The sequence below is a fragment of the Periplaneta americana genome, chromosome 1 (genome assembly GCF_040183065.1).
Source record: "Periplaneta americana isolate PAMFEO1 chromosome 1, P.americana_PAMFEO1_priV1, whole genome shotgun sequence".
NCBI lineage: Eukaryota > Metazoa > Arthropoda > Insecta > Blattodea > Blattidae > Periplaneta > Periplaneta americana.
Window position 1 is genome coordinate 27,766,734 of NC_091117.1, and position 15,909 is coordinate 27,782,642.

A 15,909-nucleotide genomic window follows, 5' to 3' on the forward strand; every position below is an offset into this window, starting at 1 on the left:
CCACTAAATATACAGGGTTATTCATAAGTCCGTGAAACACTTTAAAATTTCATAACTGCTAAACTACACAACCGATAACAAAGTATTTTACGCTAAAATAAAGAAAAACTCTCCAAGTTTTGTTACATACCTCACAGATGTTCAATTTGTCCACCTTTGCTGATACGGCAGACATTCATGCGGTAATCCATCTCACCCCATACACACTCCAGCATGTCACGGTTGACCAGAGCCACGGCAGCCGTAATCCGATGGCGAAATTCCTGGAGATCAGCAGGGAGCGGAAGCACATAGACAGTATCATTCACAAACCCCAACAAGAAAAAATCATGCGGAGTTAAATCCGGTGATCGTGGAGGCCACTTCATTAACGCGTCATCTCGTCCTGTGCAGCCGATCCATCTCTGTGGCAAATGTTACTATTCACTGTTTCTTCATTGGGTCTCGGACGTTCTTGCCAAGGAGCGGTGCTCAGACACCCTTCATCACGGAATTACACATACAAATTTTTCATACTGTTGAAATTGCGCTCGAAATCGTCGCTGCACAGTCACAACGGATGACACCCTTGCATGATTGCTCGTGTTTAGTAAACGCTATTTTGCCACTATTCATAACTATTGCCACTTAGCGATAAATCATGACAACTAAGAGCGCACTTTTCTTATTAAAAAACTTGCAGAGTTTTTCTTTCTATCGGCATACCAATTACCATGATCTCTTGCATACTTTGTTATTATTAACATTCAGTTTATTTTGTTTATAATATATTAATATGTAATATGTATTCCTTTAGTTACACAAGTATTTTATATGAAATTTGTCACTTAAGCCGTTTTTCTATGTTGTAATTTCTTGCTTAATCCATATTAAAACAATATACCATGGCTTTAATGTGTTTTTCCAAATACACGTTTGTTTTTGAGCAGTTAATGAGGATTTTTAGTATCACGGAATTAGGAAACCACTATCACGGAATTTGGATCCCTGTCACGGATTTAGGAGCCACTGTATAACAATGAAGAATCATATATTATATACCAAACTTGAGAAACTGTTGACACTGAATGTTGTAAAAACAGTAACTAAGGGTTCAAATAACGTCATTTAGGTGTTATTTGAAAATTTTTATTATAATTTTGGCATAAATATAGACTTTATTAAATATGTCACGGAATTAGGCAACCTTACCCTATAACCCCCTGTAGTTATAACCCTTAAAACATGAAAAAAAACACACACAAACGTCGAAGTCCTAGTGGTGGACGCAGCTCAAGACACGGTTAAGATAGTAGCTCCACTTACTTACTTACTTACTTACTTACTTACTTACTTACTTACTTACTTACTTACTTACTTACTGGCTTTTAAGGAACCCGGACGTTCATTGCCGCCCTCACATAAGCCCGCCATTGGTCCCTATCCTGAGCAAGATTAATCCATTCTCTATCATCATAGCCCACCTCCCTCAAATCCATTTTAATATTATCTTTCCATCTACGCCTCGGCCTCCTTAAATATCTTTTTCCCTCCGGCCTCCCAACTAACACTCTATATGCATTTCTGGATTCGCCCATACGTGCTACATGCCCTGCCCATCTCAAACGTCTGGATTTAATGTTCCTAATTACGTCAGGTGAAGAATACAATGCGTGCAGTTCTGTATTGTGTAACTTTCTCCATTCTCCTGTAACTTCATCCCTCTTAGCCCCAAATATTTTCCTAAGCACTTTATTCTCAAACACCCTTAATCTCTGTTCCTATCTCAAAGTGAGAGTCCAAGTTTCACAACCATACAGAACAACGGGTAATATAACTGTTTTATAAATTCTAACTTTCAGATCTTTCGACAGCAGGCTGGATGATAAAAGTTTCTCAACCGAATAATAACAGGCATTTCCCATATTTATTCTGTGTTTAATTTCCTCCCGAGTATCATTTATATTTGTTACTGTTGCTCCAAGATACTTGAACTTCTCCACCTCTTCAAAAGATAAATTTCCAATTTTTATATTTCCATTTCGTACAATATTCTCGTCACGAGACATAATCATATACTTTGTCTTTTCGGGATTTATTTCCAAACCTATATCTTTACTTGCTTCCATTAAAATTCCCGTGTTTTCCCTAATCGTTTCTGGATTTTCTCCTAACATATTCACGTCATCCGCATAGACAAGCAGCTGACGTAACCCATTCAATTCCAAACCCTCTCTGTTATCCTGGTTTTAAAAGGAAGTCAACGTCGATTCTAGGGGCACTTGTATCCGGAGACACGATTGGATTGGTTTCTTGCTTAGTTTTTCGGAACTTACGCTCCTATTGAAAGCCCTGGACCACATTTGGTCTAAATGGTAAAGAGAAAAATTTCTAGTTTACTTCCGAGAATCGAACCCTAGTTCTTTCTATTTGTAGGGAGAGACAATGTTATTGACCCACAGCGAGACTTCATACGCTGTACATATACGATCTTAAAATATAGAATCTGATTAATTAATGACATCGTAGATTGTCTCCTTAGAACGTCATAAGAGTAATAATAGGCCTACATAACGGATGCTAAGAGAAGCAGCTTGCGGAGCGGGCGTCTTCGTCTTCTTGTTTGTTTACAACCGCAGATTTGCAGTCGCAACACACATTGGCAATAAGTTACATAACAGCTGCAAATATCCTTCACCTTTAGAGTCACTCGGTTCAGCAATCGATTCCTCGTGACGATTTGACTGTAACTTTAGAAAGGATGGATGATCTTTGGATAGGCCTTCAACAAACAGTCTGTCTATTAGCATCTGGCAGTTCCTCATAGCTTCGTCTATTAGCATCAGGTGCACGAAAAAGCGTCACGAGTTATCCTATGTTATAAAACATACGTTTTTTTTTTGGGGGGGGGGGATGCAATCTTTGTTGTCAGAGTATGACCTTTCCCCTTTTCAGCAATTTTAATCTTCTTAGACGCGTGAAGAGACCGCCGGGATGTGGGGGTCAGCACTACATCGAGTCTCCGCGTAACAGAACACAATAATAATAATAATAATAATAATAATCCTTGGCGTTACAGCCCGTGAAGGGCCTTGACCGACCAGCCGGCTGCTGGCCTCACGCCCACATGTCGAAGCAGAGGTAGACGATCATCCAACCAGAATGGATGTATCGTGTGGTTAGCATGGTGATCCCCCCCAGCCGTTATAGCTGTCATTCGCAACCGGATTTCGCTACCTATCGTAGCTCCCCAAGTGCATCACGATGCTGGGTGGGCACCGGTCCCATACACTGGCCGAAATTTCATGAGCAAATTTCTTCCCCCAAGAGGACTCGAACCAGCGCGCATTCTGTAACGCGAGTCCTAGGCAGGATGCCTTAGACCGCGACGCCACGGCGCGGGACAACAGAACACAATACATTACGCAAATCTGGCTTTCAGGTATGCTGACTCGAATAATTTCAAGGGAAAAATTGTTCCGAGGCCAGGTATCGAACCCGGGACCTTTGGCTGAAAGCACCAACGCTCTACCGGCTGAGCTACCCAGGAGCTGTAACTGACACCTGCTCAATTTCTCTTTATATTCACATATCTCAAATGGGCTGACAAGACGCCAGAACCTAACACTGAGTGCACACAAACTCTGTGTGACTTGAACTGTGGTTTTTCTCTTTAAAATACTCAAGTCAGCTTCGCAGGGAGCAAACGAAAACGTTAAAACAATTATACACATAGGGCCTATATGCCTATAAAATTATTAGGTCGTCTGGTAGTAAGTAATATCGTTTCTTATAAGTTTCGCGTTTTGTAAGATTTAAATTAATTTTTTTAGTCGGGCAATGAAATTTACAAGATGCTGTGGTTATTATTACGCATCGAGAGCATGTGACAGCCGTCAATTGTTAATAAAAAAAATTAGTGCTGTCCATCGATCAAAATATTTAATCGATTAACTATTTGAATTCAATCGATTAATCGAGTTTTGATCGAGTTGAAAAAAAATGTTTTAATAAACTGTAATATACAATTATTGTTAAATTTAACTTGTGTTCGGTGATAAGTATAAATATTAAATGTTGTATATCTGTATATATTGTATCGTTATATTACAGAACAACTATTTTAATTACTTACTAACATATTTATTATGAGGCTTATAATTTATTGTGTCAATTTCTCCGGGAATTTTTGAGACAAACATAAATAATAAAAAGTATGAAGACTCACCTAGTTAATACTGCTTCATCCATGATTTTAAACATGTGAGTGCATTCACATGCTCCGAATTAAGAGCCGCTCTACGTTTAGTAACAATGTTTCCTGCATCACTAAACACGAAAAAGCTTTTTTTCTGTCAAGCACTTCTCCGCGATCGTTCAATTTAAATCCAAACGTTTCACCGAGTTTACCTCTCAAATTCTCATATGACATAATGGAGTTTACACTTTTCACAAACCACAGAAAACTGATTTTTTTTTCTTTACCAGACTAAACACACAATCTTCATATACAAACTCAGTACAGAAACTGTAACTGCAAACTACAGCGGTCGAAACAGAAGACTGGCCCCTATTATAATCGAATTACCAGATTTTAAAAAGAGAAGAAGGTAGTTACGCTCTCACTTGCACACAGTGTAGACTTGGCTATTTTATAAGAGATGAGGGGGACGAATCCCAGAAAAGTATGTATTTCTTATGCTAGGAAGATGATCTGACAACAAGATGGAAGTTTTCTTGGAAAACCATAAAACTTAATAAAGGGTTTCGCATTGTGTTTCAGCTTTTAAAAAAGGTAGACTAGGTCACTGTCCTCATATTTCCATCTTTTTGTGAAGTGTTTGTGCAAAGATTTTCCCTACTCTACCTGGTTTACAGTTAGAAAATAACAATACTCTTGGGCTTTTAAGTAAGCTATTTCCGAGAGAGCTGCCGACCCTTATGGCGCAAGCCGTAGAGGCACGCAATGGCTTTACGGCTTGGTCCGAAGGGTTGTGGGTTCGAGTCCCGACTCGGGCATGGGTGTTGTGTTTTGTGTTAGTTTAGTAAACAGAAAAACTGAAAACCTGAAACAACAGAAATCTTTCGGAAAATGGCCTCTGACCGGATATAGAAAAAAAAATGTCACCGGTAAGAGTAAACATAAACAATATCTCACACAGGCTTCTTTGTGTCTAATTCATAATGTTGACGTAATTGAAGATCGAACAAACCCTTAGTATTATACACTACCCAATACAACCTTTATTTCTTCAATTCTGTAGTGGACAATTGAACGATAAGACTTTGGCGAGAAATCTGATTGCACATCTTAAAAAAACAAAAAGAGAGAGAAATTAATATTGTCGGAATTTTTAGTATCAGTTTGTATTAACAAAATAATTATTAATATCAACTACAACCGATTAATTTTAATCTACTCGATTATTCGATTAAATATTTTCGATCGATTAATCTTACAACAGAAATTGGTCGCTTAATCGATTAGATTAATCTTTTAATCCCACAACACTAAAAAAATATATACATAAAATGGTGACAAAGTTTGAGATTATAGTCGTTCTAAATCAGTACTAGAAACAAGATGGCGTCTAAAGAGATACCTTTACCTTTCACATCCAAATGTGGTGTCAGTCTGATGTTGTGGAAGGTTCCTTTTTCAGCATTAGGAACTAATTGGCCAATTTTATATACGATCTGTATAAACGCGTGACAAATTCTTATTTAGAACCTACAGTTACTTGATTATTGCTTCAGGATAAAATCAATAAAGTGACCTTCACATATGTCCAGTCACAGTCTCCGTTACGTCATTTTGTCCCTCTGACCGCTGCATTCCCTACATAATTGAATCCTACCTTGAGAGAGAGAGACAAAACATTGAGGGTGGAGTATCAAAATACTGTAGTCGTGTTAGAACCACATTCCACATTTAAAGTTGGACACTTTCACTCGTGTATTTCGTGCACTCGGCCAGGTAGTTTCCGTGTATTGTTTCTCCCTTGTTGTACGTAGGGAAAAAATAATTCATATGCAGATGAGCAACCACGCCGTCCTAGCAACTTGACACGTTAACCGGAGTTCACGCCGCGCCGCTAGACTTTTTTCGAAAGGCGAACGAATTAAAACAATATATTATCTTGTTAACAGAAACTGAGATGATACTAAGGGTTAAAAGATGCTACAGAACCTAAATGACAGCTGTGAACAGTAATGGGATGAAAATAATTGCTAACAAGACGAAGAACATGGTTATCGCAAGAAAAATAATGAAGGTAAACATACGAATTCGAAATGAGGCAGTAGAACAAGTGAACAACTTCAAATACGAGTACTTAGGTGTACTGTAAGTAGTAACATGAGCTGCTGCCAGAAAGTCAAAACATATTCTGCGGATCTTTGGAAAAAGAAAAAGAGAATAGTAAGGTGCTTTATGTGAAGTGTGACAATGTGTGGGGACAGAAAATGGACATTACGGCAAAGTGAGGAGAAACGATTAGAATCATTTGAAACGTGGATATGGAGAAGAATGGAGCGTGTGAAATGTACAGACAGATTGAAAAATGAAGCTGTGTTGGAATGAGTGGGTGAAGAAAGAACAATGCTGAAACTGAGCATAAAGAGAAAAAGAAATTGGTTGGGTCACTGGCTAAGAAGAAAGTGCCTACTGAAGGATGCACTGGAAGGAATGGTCAACGGGATAAAAGTTCGGTGTAGAAGATATCAGCTGATAGACAACATTGAGATAAATAGATCGTATGCCGAGACTAAGAGGAAGGAGGAAAATAGGAAAGATTGGAGAATGCTGGGTTTGCAGTGAAAGATCTAACCTTGGGCAGAACACTATGGATGATAGGAATGGATTTTAATGTAATAAAAATTATTATTATTATTATTATTATTATTATTATTATTATTATTATTATTATTATTATTATTATTGGTACATAAATGGGGTGATTAATAATTGCAGAGAGTATAAGACAAAAATAGTTAATTTAGCATAATCTGATTCTAAAGTATCGAATTGTGGTATTAAATTTCTAATGAATCCAGCTCTCTGTAATAAGTTGAATTGGATTGAATTGGATTGAATTTAATTTAATTTAATTTACGGGAGGGGGCACTATGGCCCAGCACTGCGACCTGTTAAGATCTATTGCGCTAACCCTCACGCTAGGTGCATTCCCAAACCCACACCGGCTGACTACACTAAGGTTCGCTGCGTACCCAGATGTCGAGCAGGCAACCCCCCCCCTCTCCCCTAGACGCCAGCCGGCGCCTGTAATAAGTTAATAACATATTACTCATTATATTATGTCAAACAACTCAGTGATGTCATATTGATATGTGCAACGTATTACTAATGGTGGATACTTAACTTTTCGTCGTTCACTCATATGAAGCCAGTTGTGTAGACCAACCAGCATTGTCAACTCTGCGCCTTGACTGGATCTCTCACTTCCTTCAAAATTATCGTACTTTTCATTTTTTATTAGTTATTTACTTAAAAGAGTAGACCTAACGGCTATGATTCCGGTATAATTATATGACGTAATAAATAATTATAATATAGGCCTAATATAATGCACAAATCATAATAAGATTAATTGCATTAATTAATATGTAATACATTGGCTGGGTCACTGACTGAGAAGAAAGTATCTACTGTAGGATGCGCAGGAAGAAATGATGAAAGGGAGAAATGTTCGGGGCAGAAGAAAATATCAGATGATAGACGACATTAAGATACATGGATCATATGCGGAGACTAAAAGGAAGCCAGAAAATAGGAAAGATTGAAGAATGCTGGGATTTCAGTGGAAGACCTGCATTTTGGCCAAATACTATGAATGAATTAATTTTCTTACACACTCAATGTTTTTTGTTTCTAAGAAACCGAATGTGGATGAAAGGTGTTCCTTATTTTCCATCTCAAAATCTGGTAACCCTACCTTCAACATAAAATAAAGTGTAAGCAAGAAAATAATATTTGTTTGTATTATATTAGTTACACCCAAAGAGAGGGAAAGGAACTGGCCACCCTACCCCATTATCTCCTGGCCTAGTTGCCTTATAAGTGGTGCCTTGTTGGTATCCCTTGTGAGGTTGAGACCTGTCTTTGGACAGTTGACTAAAAATAACAAGAAGACCCAAAGAGATCAATCTATTTAGACCTCTATCATGCATAATTTTACAAGATGTCATTGTTTCAACGTTGAATCTGATTGTTTTCTTCAAGGTCCAGTCTCACATTTATAGGACACCGAAAATATGACTCATCCTCTGAAGGTGATATAGGCCTAAGGTAATTCACTATTCAGTACGCACTTTTTCTCGGAACCTTGACAACACTAAAGGAATGTGAAATGAGAAACTGTGCTCATTTTCGGAAAGATAATAAGTACTGTTCCACAGGAAAAGGGACCTGGGTTTCCCGGAGTACATTTTACAGGAAGACCAATTTTCGACATGAGGGTTTAATTTTTACATTTTCTGTTTCTTGACAGCAAGCGCTATCTACATCCTGTCTGAAGAACTAGAAGTATTCAGTCGTTCAAAAATCGACCAACAGATGTTAGAAGAGGGGCTTTTATGATAGCAGTGTACTTGAAAAGGAGGTCCTTATCTTCCATAATGCAGGAGCAATCTTTCGTGAGTGAAATCAAAGCTATTTATTTTCCTTAACTTATTAATAATTTACGTTAAGTTAGGTTCACTTTAATTGATTCTTAATGTAGGTTAATTTAGTGTTCAGTTCAGTTTGTTAATTTTCAATTTTTATTTCCTGATTCATACTGTCCTGGATATTTAACTTTTTTTTCACATTTATCACTAGTCCACGGAACTTCATGCAGTAAAAATCTGAAAATATGCATGCAACTATGCACAGAAAAAATTTTCAAATATGTGCTAAAAATTCGAATAGGATAAAGGTTGGTAATATTGTGATACTAATAATATTATGGTAGTACTTTTTGAGAATATTTTACAGCTTTACTGAGCGAGAGAAGGGCCGGTTTTGTGCAAAAACTTGTCCACAAACATTCCCTTAAAACGCTGACGCAAAAAACCGATCTTCCTCTCGCTCAGCAAAATTGTAAAAAATTCTCAAAAAGAATTATCATAATATTATTAGTATCACAATATTAGCAACCTTTACCCTATATGCAGTAAAAACATAGTCTACACTTTAGAGGTTTATTTTATTTAATAATAATTATATAAATGAAAGAATAATTTAAAGCTATAATTGTCACTAAGGCATCATCATTTGTATTGAATATATTTTCTATAAATGTATTAAGTACTCATTTTACACATATATAGTATTTGAATTGGTACATTTTTAACTTTCCAGCTTTCTTTTAACTCTCTTTGCCATTCACGTAATTATTGTGACAGTAAACAACCAACGATTTCTCCAGGTTCTCTACTGTGAAACGTCTCCTCTGATCCGTCAAAATTAGTTTAAATGCCCAAAACAATCTCTCGACATCACATGATGTGACTGGTGCATCTTGCTAAGCTTGGTTGTGCAGTAAAACTTGTTGAAATGAAAATTTACACACCACGTGACTTCATTGTCACAGGTGTTTAAATACATTCAGTTTTGTCTCTATGAAATCAGAGCGCACTAGCAGCAGTGTCGTCGCAGCAATTTCATGACCTCAACAGTAGAAATAATTCTTATTTTTCATCAGAGACCAATTTTGAAATTAGATAATAAATCGGAGATAACAAGGAAAGACGTTAACATATTTACATTTGCATTATAATATGTTATATATACAGGGTGATTCACGAGAATTTACCGTCCCTTACGGAGCTTATTTCCGCAGACATTCTGAGCAAAAAATGTCATATAAACATTTGTCCTAATCTCAATATTTTCAGAATTATACTAATTTGAATTTGTTTGTAAAATATCATTATTCTCGAGTTTTAAGGGTAAAAGAATATTACAAATAAATAATGAAGTATTCAGAAGAGTCATTTATTTAATTTATTAGATTCTACAATGTACTGGGCAAGGTCCATAAAACCAATGCTTTTTTCTTAATTTGGAATGCTCTATAAAGCTACAAATACCATTGAATATTTTTTTTCTTGGAATAGTTGTGTTCATGTATTAAATTATTGTAAAATGATTTTCTTCAATGAAATCGGTCCAACGATATCATCCCCAAAAATTCCAGCCCACATATTGATCTTCTGAGGAAACTAGGTATTATCTTCACGAAACACACGAGGATTTTCAGTGTCCCAGTAAACTACCTACAATTGCGTATGTTGACAAACTCGTTTGAAAGTACCGGTACTTGGAAGCGTCCGAAAAGCCATGATATATCTAGCAGTGCGGTAACGGTTGTTACAGGAACTACATTAAAAGTACGTGGAAGCGTCGGAAAAGCCGTGATATTATATCTAGCAGTGCCATATCAGTTGTTATAGGAAATAAAATAAAAGTACGTGGAATCGTCCGAAAAGCCATGGTATTAAATCTAGCACTGCCGTAACGGTTGCTACAGGAGCTACAATAAAAGTACGTGGAAGCGTCCGAAAAGCCGTGATATTATATCTAGCAGTGCGGTAACGGTTGTTACAGGAACTACATTAAAAGTACGTGGAAGCGTCCGAAAAGCCATGATATTATATCTATCAGTGCCGTATCGGTTGTTATAGGAACTACAATAAAAGTACGTTGAAGCGTCCGAAAAGCCTTGATATATCTAGCAGTGCCGTAACGATTGTTATAGGAACTACATTAAAAGTACGTTGAAGCGTCCGAAAAGCCGTGATATTATATCTATCAGTGCCGTATCGGTTGTTATAGGAACTACAATAAAAGTACATTGAAGCGTCCGAAAAGCCGTGATATTATATCTATCAGTGCCGTATCGGTTGTTATAGGAACTACAATAAAAGTACATTGAAGCGTCCGAAAAGCCGTGATATTATATCTAGCAGTGCCGTAACGGTTGTTATAGGAACTACATTAAAATTACGCGGAAGCGTCCGAAAAGCCGTATATTATATCTAGCAATGCCGTATCGGTTGTTATAGGAACTACATTAAAATTACGCGGAAGCGTCCGAAAAGCCGTATATTATATCTAGCAATGCCGTATCGGTTGTTATAGGAACTAAAATAAAAGTACGTGGAAGCGTCCGAAAAGCCATGATATTATATCTAGCAGTGCCGTAACGGTTGTTATAGGAACTACAATAAAAGTACGTGGAAGCGCCCAAAAAACCGTGATATTATATCTAGCAGTGCGGCAACGGTTGTTACAGAAACTACATTAAAAGTACGTGGAAGCGTCCGTAAAGCCGTGATATATCTAGCAGTGCCGTATCAGTTGTTATAGGAACTAAAATAAAAGTACGTGGAAACGTCTGAAAAGCCATGTATCAGCGTGTGACAAGAGAAATTAAGGAGTAGGACCTACAAGAATGACCAAATATATGTCAAAATATTTATTTTTACTTCATAGTATTGGCTCATTTGAGAGAAATTTCAAGGTCGTTAGGAAGAAAATAATTACTTTTGCGCCATTTTTAAATACGTGTACTCAAACTTCTCTACTGAATATCCGGAGTTTGTTTATTTTACATTTTTCAACATTTAATATGGAAGTCCTATTTGTTGCCTACATTAATTGAACGTTAAACTATTAGAAGCATTTAATTATCGGTATTTACGCTTGAACGGTGATGCTGGAGCCTTTCCTAAAGTGATCTGTGCGGTTATAAATCTTACAAGAATGCATCATTATGATAGTTTCTTCACATACACGGTGGATACTCGCAATCACTATCACAGCCACCTGTTAAATACCACAACTCCCCACAAAAATGGCGATGTGTGAATGGATTCAATTTTGTACAGCACAGCAGCGCTAGTTGTGCGTCTAGGTAAGTAGGCTATTTACAGAGATGAACTGTAAGTAATGTCATTAATTTCAGGGGGTAATTCTTTGAGATATTTCAAACCAAAAAGTTTAATATAATTTTGCTCGTTTTTGCTTCCTTTTCAAAATAAAAATTATTTTACATTAAACATTTCATAGCGTGTTTTGGGAAAGCCATTGATTTAATGCCCAATATTCTCACTCCATTTAAGAGAGCAGTGTATTATGATAATAAATTATTGAAATAATTTTAGTTTTGTGCTTTAAATGTGCTGAAATTTCATCCGAAGAATGTAACATTTTAAAATTCCTTTTTTGAACGAAAAGTGGCATTTGTTCCGATCAAATTTCTGCACATTTAAAGGACAACATTAAAATTCTTTATATCATTTATTAACATAATACCCTGGTCTTTTAAATTGACTGAGCATATTGGGAATTCCGAATAAAAAATGCAAATAGTGCATTTGTCCAGTTGTACCCAATATGGAAATCTTATATTATATCTAGATCTACAAAAATTAAAATCTTTAACAGTAACGTGAAATCAGTCTTATTATATGGCTGTGAGACATGGAAAACAAATAAAATTATACAAAATAAACTGCAAATATTTGTTAATAGATGTTTACGAAGAATCTTAGGGCCGTATTCATAGACATTTTTAGCGCGGGCTTTCGGTGGATGATCAGCGTTTTTCGTGTTCATAAACCAGTGTTAGCGATAGGATATGATTTGAATTCTGTACAAGTAACCAGTGGATAGCCGGGGCTAGCTTAGTACGCTCGTAGCGTGTGCTGCGAAAAGTCTATGAATAGCACCCTTAAAAATTAAATGGCCAGATATAATCACAAACTCAGAACTATGGAAGATAACAAATCAGAAAGAAATCACAATAGAAATCAAAAGACGAAAGTGGAATTGGATAGGGAACACAATCAGGAAAGAAGATGGAGCAGTAGAAAGAATGGCTTTGGATTGGAACCCCCAGGGTAGTAGAACAAGAGGAAGGCCAAAAAATACGTGGAAGAGAACAGTTTTGGAGGAAATTGCTAGGGAGGGGAAAACATGGAGCGAAGTGAAGAAGTTGGCTACAAATAGGGTCCGATGGAGGCACTTTGTGAATGCCCTATGCTCCTCATGAGGAGATACAGGAGTTTGATTGATTGATTGATTGATTGATTGATTGATTGATTGATTGATTGATTGATTGATTGATTGATTGATTGATTGATTGATTGATTGATTGATTGATTGATTTGATATTGGGAATTCAGTCAATGGCTTCCCCAAAACACGCTATGAAATATTTCGTGTAAAACAGTTTTTATCTCGAAAAGGAAGCAAAGAGTGCAAAATTGTACTATTTAACTTTTTTACTTGAAATATCTCAACCCCTTGAAATTAATGACATTACTTACGGTTCTTTCTGTATAAGATCATTGTTTACACCGTTAACAGTCACCAACTACTTCCCAAATATCATTTGAGACTAAAACAATTATTAATAAATTAGAAATAAACGAAAATGGAATTATTGGATAGTGCATGCATAATTAATCTATTGAAAATACGCCTTAGACTGGAATCTCAAAGGGAATAGAGAAAGAGGAGCCATGGAGATGAACAGTTATTAAGGACATGACGAAGAGAGGAAAAACATTGAAGGAGGTAAACAAATTGGCTTAGAATAGGATCCGATGGAAATACTTTCTGAATGCTCTATGCTCCTGCTAGAAGATAAAAGAGATGATGATGATGATGATGATGATGATGAAGCTGCGGATTTTTAGGCACTAAAATCAGTTGAAATAGGCAGGCAAAATAGGCACTCAAAATTCTAAAATAGGCATTTAAAAAGGCGCTAGCAATTTATAATTCTTAATGGCTAAGACGACCATAGCATAGCATTATACATCAGTTTCTATAGGAATGTGATTATGGCAGTGAATAACTAAATATTCGTCCAAATGTTGTAATGAGAACTGATGTTTATTGTCTATAAGAATGTTCTTAAATTGGGAGAAACTCCCTTCCACTTCACATGAAGTGATGGGGCAATATTTCAGGGATCCAATCTCAGCTGGGGACCAAACCAGTGGGAACGCAGTAATGTATTTTCCAATCAGTGCTTCTGATGACTTTTGCTTTGACATGTCTCCACTGTACACTTCAAGTATTACAGCAGAATACTCAACTCCATACTCAATTCACAAACTCACAAAACGGATACACAATTTAAAACAGCTACCCAAGTCAGCTACCACAATGAATCATGCGGCTTTCGAAATACATTTTTTTTTCTTATTGTTTGATTTTAAATGATTCTATTTCTCCGCACTCTGGTGGCAGTAACACACAGAATTATCTATAGTTCTATATCACTTCCCTCTGCTGGATAAAAAGGAAACAAATTACAGATTCAAAAAAATCGATAGAATGGCCAGTAAATTCAAATATAATATACAGGGGCGGCTTTCGAAGAGGGGCTGCGGAGCTGCAGCATCCCCAGACATTTGTGACTCTTGTCTCGTTTTAGGTTGTGAAATACATTTAATATACAGTCTCTATTTAGCGGCTCGAATTTTTTTAAATCTCTCTCTCATTGACATGCACGCAATCGTTAGTGAAGTCACTTCCTCCCCTGGTGCTGCCGGAGTGAAGCCAGAGACAAGGACTATAGGTGAAGCCACTTCCTCCCCTGGAGCTGCCAGTCTCGTCTCGGATGCTTTGCGCGTTAGTTTTACCCCTCCCCCTCCTGCCCCTCGCCGTGAATCCAGAGTTTCCAGGCGCTGCAAAATTTGCAGCAGTTTGTCAGTAGCGCGCAGTTTTAAATACATTTTCTTTAATGTTGTGAGTATGACAAGTGCAACAATGTTTAATTCTGTACAATATTTACAGTCTATTCAGTTCAGAACCTTAACAATTCAGGAGAAATGTGAAATTAAGTGCCCATCAGTTGAATCTCATAATGGAAAGAACCGCTAAACAAAATACAAAGACTCGCTGATTTATCCAGTATCCCTGCTGTCTTCTCTCGATCTCCACTCAGTCTGTATTAGATTAATGTGTTTCAAAGACAATTCCATCAGCTGGGACAACAAGATGGATTTAAAATAAGAACAGTAAATGTTGTTCATGAGAAGAAGGAGCCATTGCTAGAATGTTTTCAAACCATAATGAAATCTGAAACATCTAACGTCACAATAAATGAGGCAAGCGCCCTGGTGCGTGCTCTTGAAGATCCTGAATTCAATTTCTGTCTCAGTTTTTTTTCATTTATTGATGTATCATGTAGATATATTATACAACCAACTACAACATCGCCAGTTAGATATTTCTAAGTTCCAAATCTGCATATAAAAAATTAAATTATGGTTTATTTAACGACATTCGTAAATGCAGGGGTTATATCAGCGACGCCGGTGTGCCGGAATTTTGTCTCGCAGGATTCTTTTATTGACATGAGCCTGTCTCATTTAAACACACTTAAATGCTATCGACCTGGGCCGGGATCGAACCCGCAACCGACTATGCTACCGAGGCCGACTCTGCATATCAATAGACATCACCATACCAATGACAATTTCCGAACCAGAACGTTGCTTTTCGTGTTTGAAAAGAGTGCAATCCTATCTTAGGAATACGATGAGAGAAGGGAGACTGACCGCATTAGCTGTTTTTTCCATTGTAAAGACTATGTTAAACGACATATCGGATTTTAATAAGATGATTCAAAAGTTTGCAACCTACAAGACAAGGCGCATGGAACTAGTCTTTAAATAAGGTAATTTGCATGGTTTATTTTTGTATGCAGCCCCCTGAATTCAATATCCACGAGCCGCCACTGATAATATATAATACGGATATTTAGGCAACTTTTAGGCATTTATAAGCAAATAGGCATTTACTAGTGAAATAGGCAATTATAGGCACTATAAAATTCACATATAATATCACAATGTCGTAAAATGGATATGTAACCTAAAATAGGCATATAGGCATAAATCCGCAGC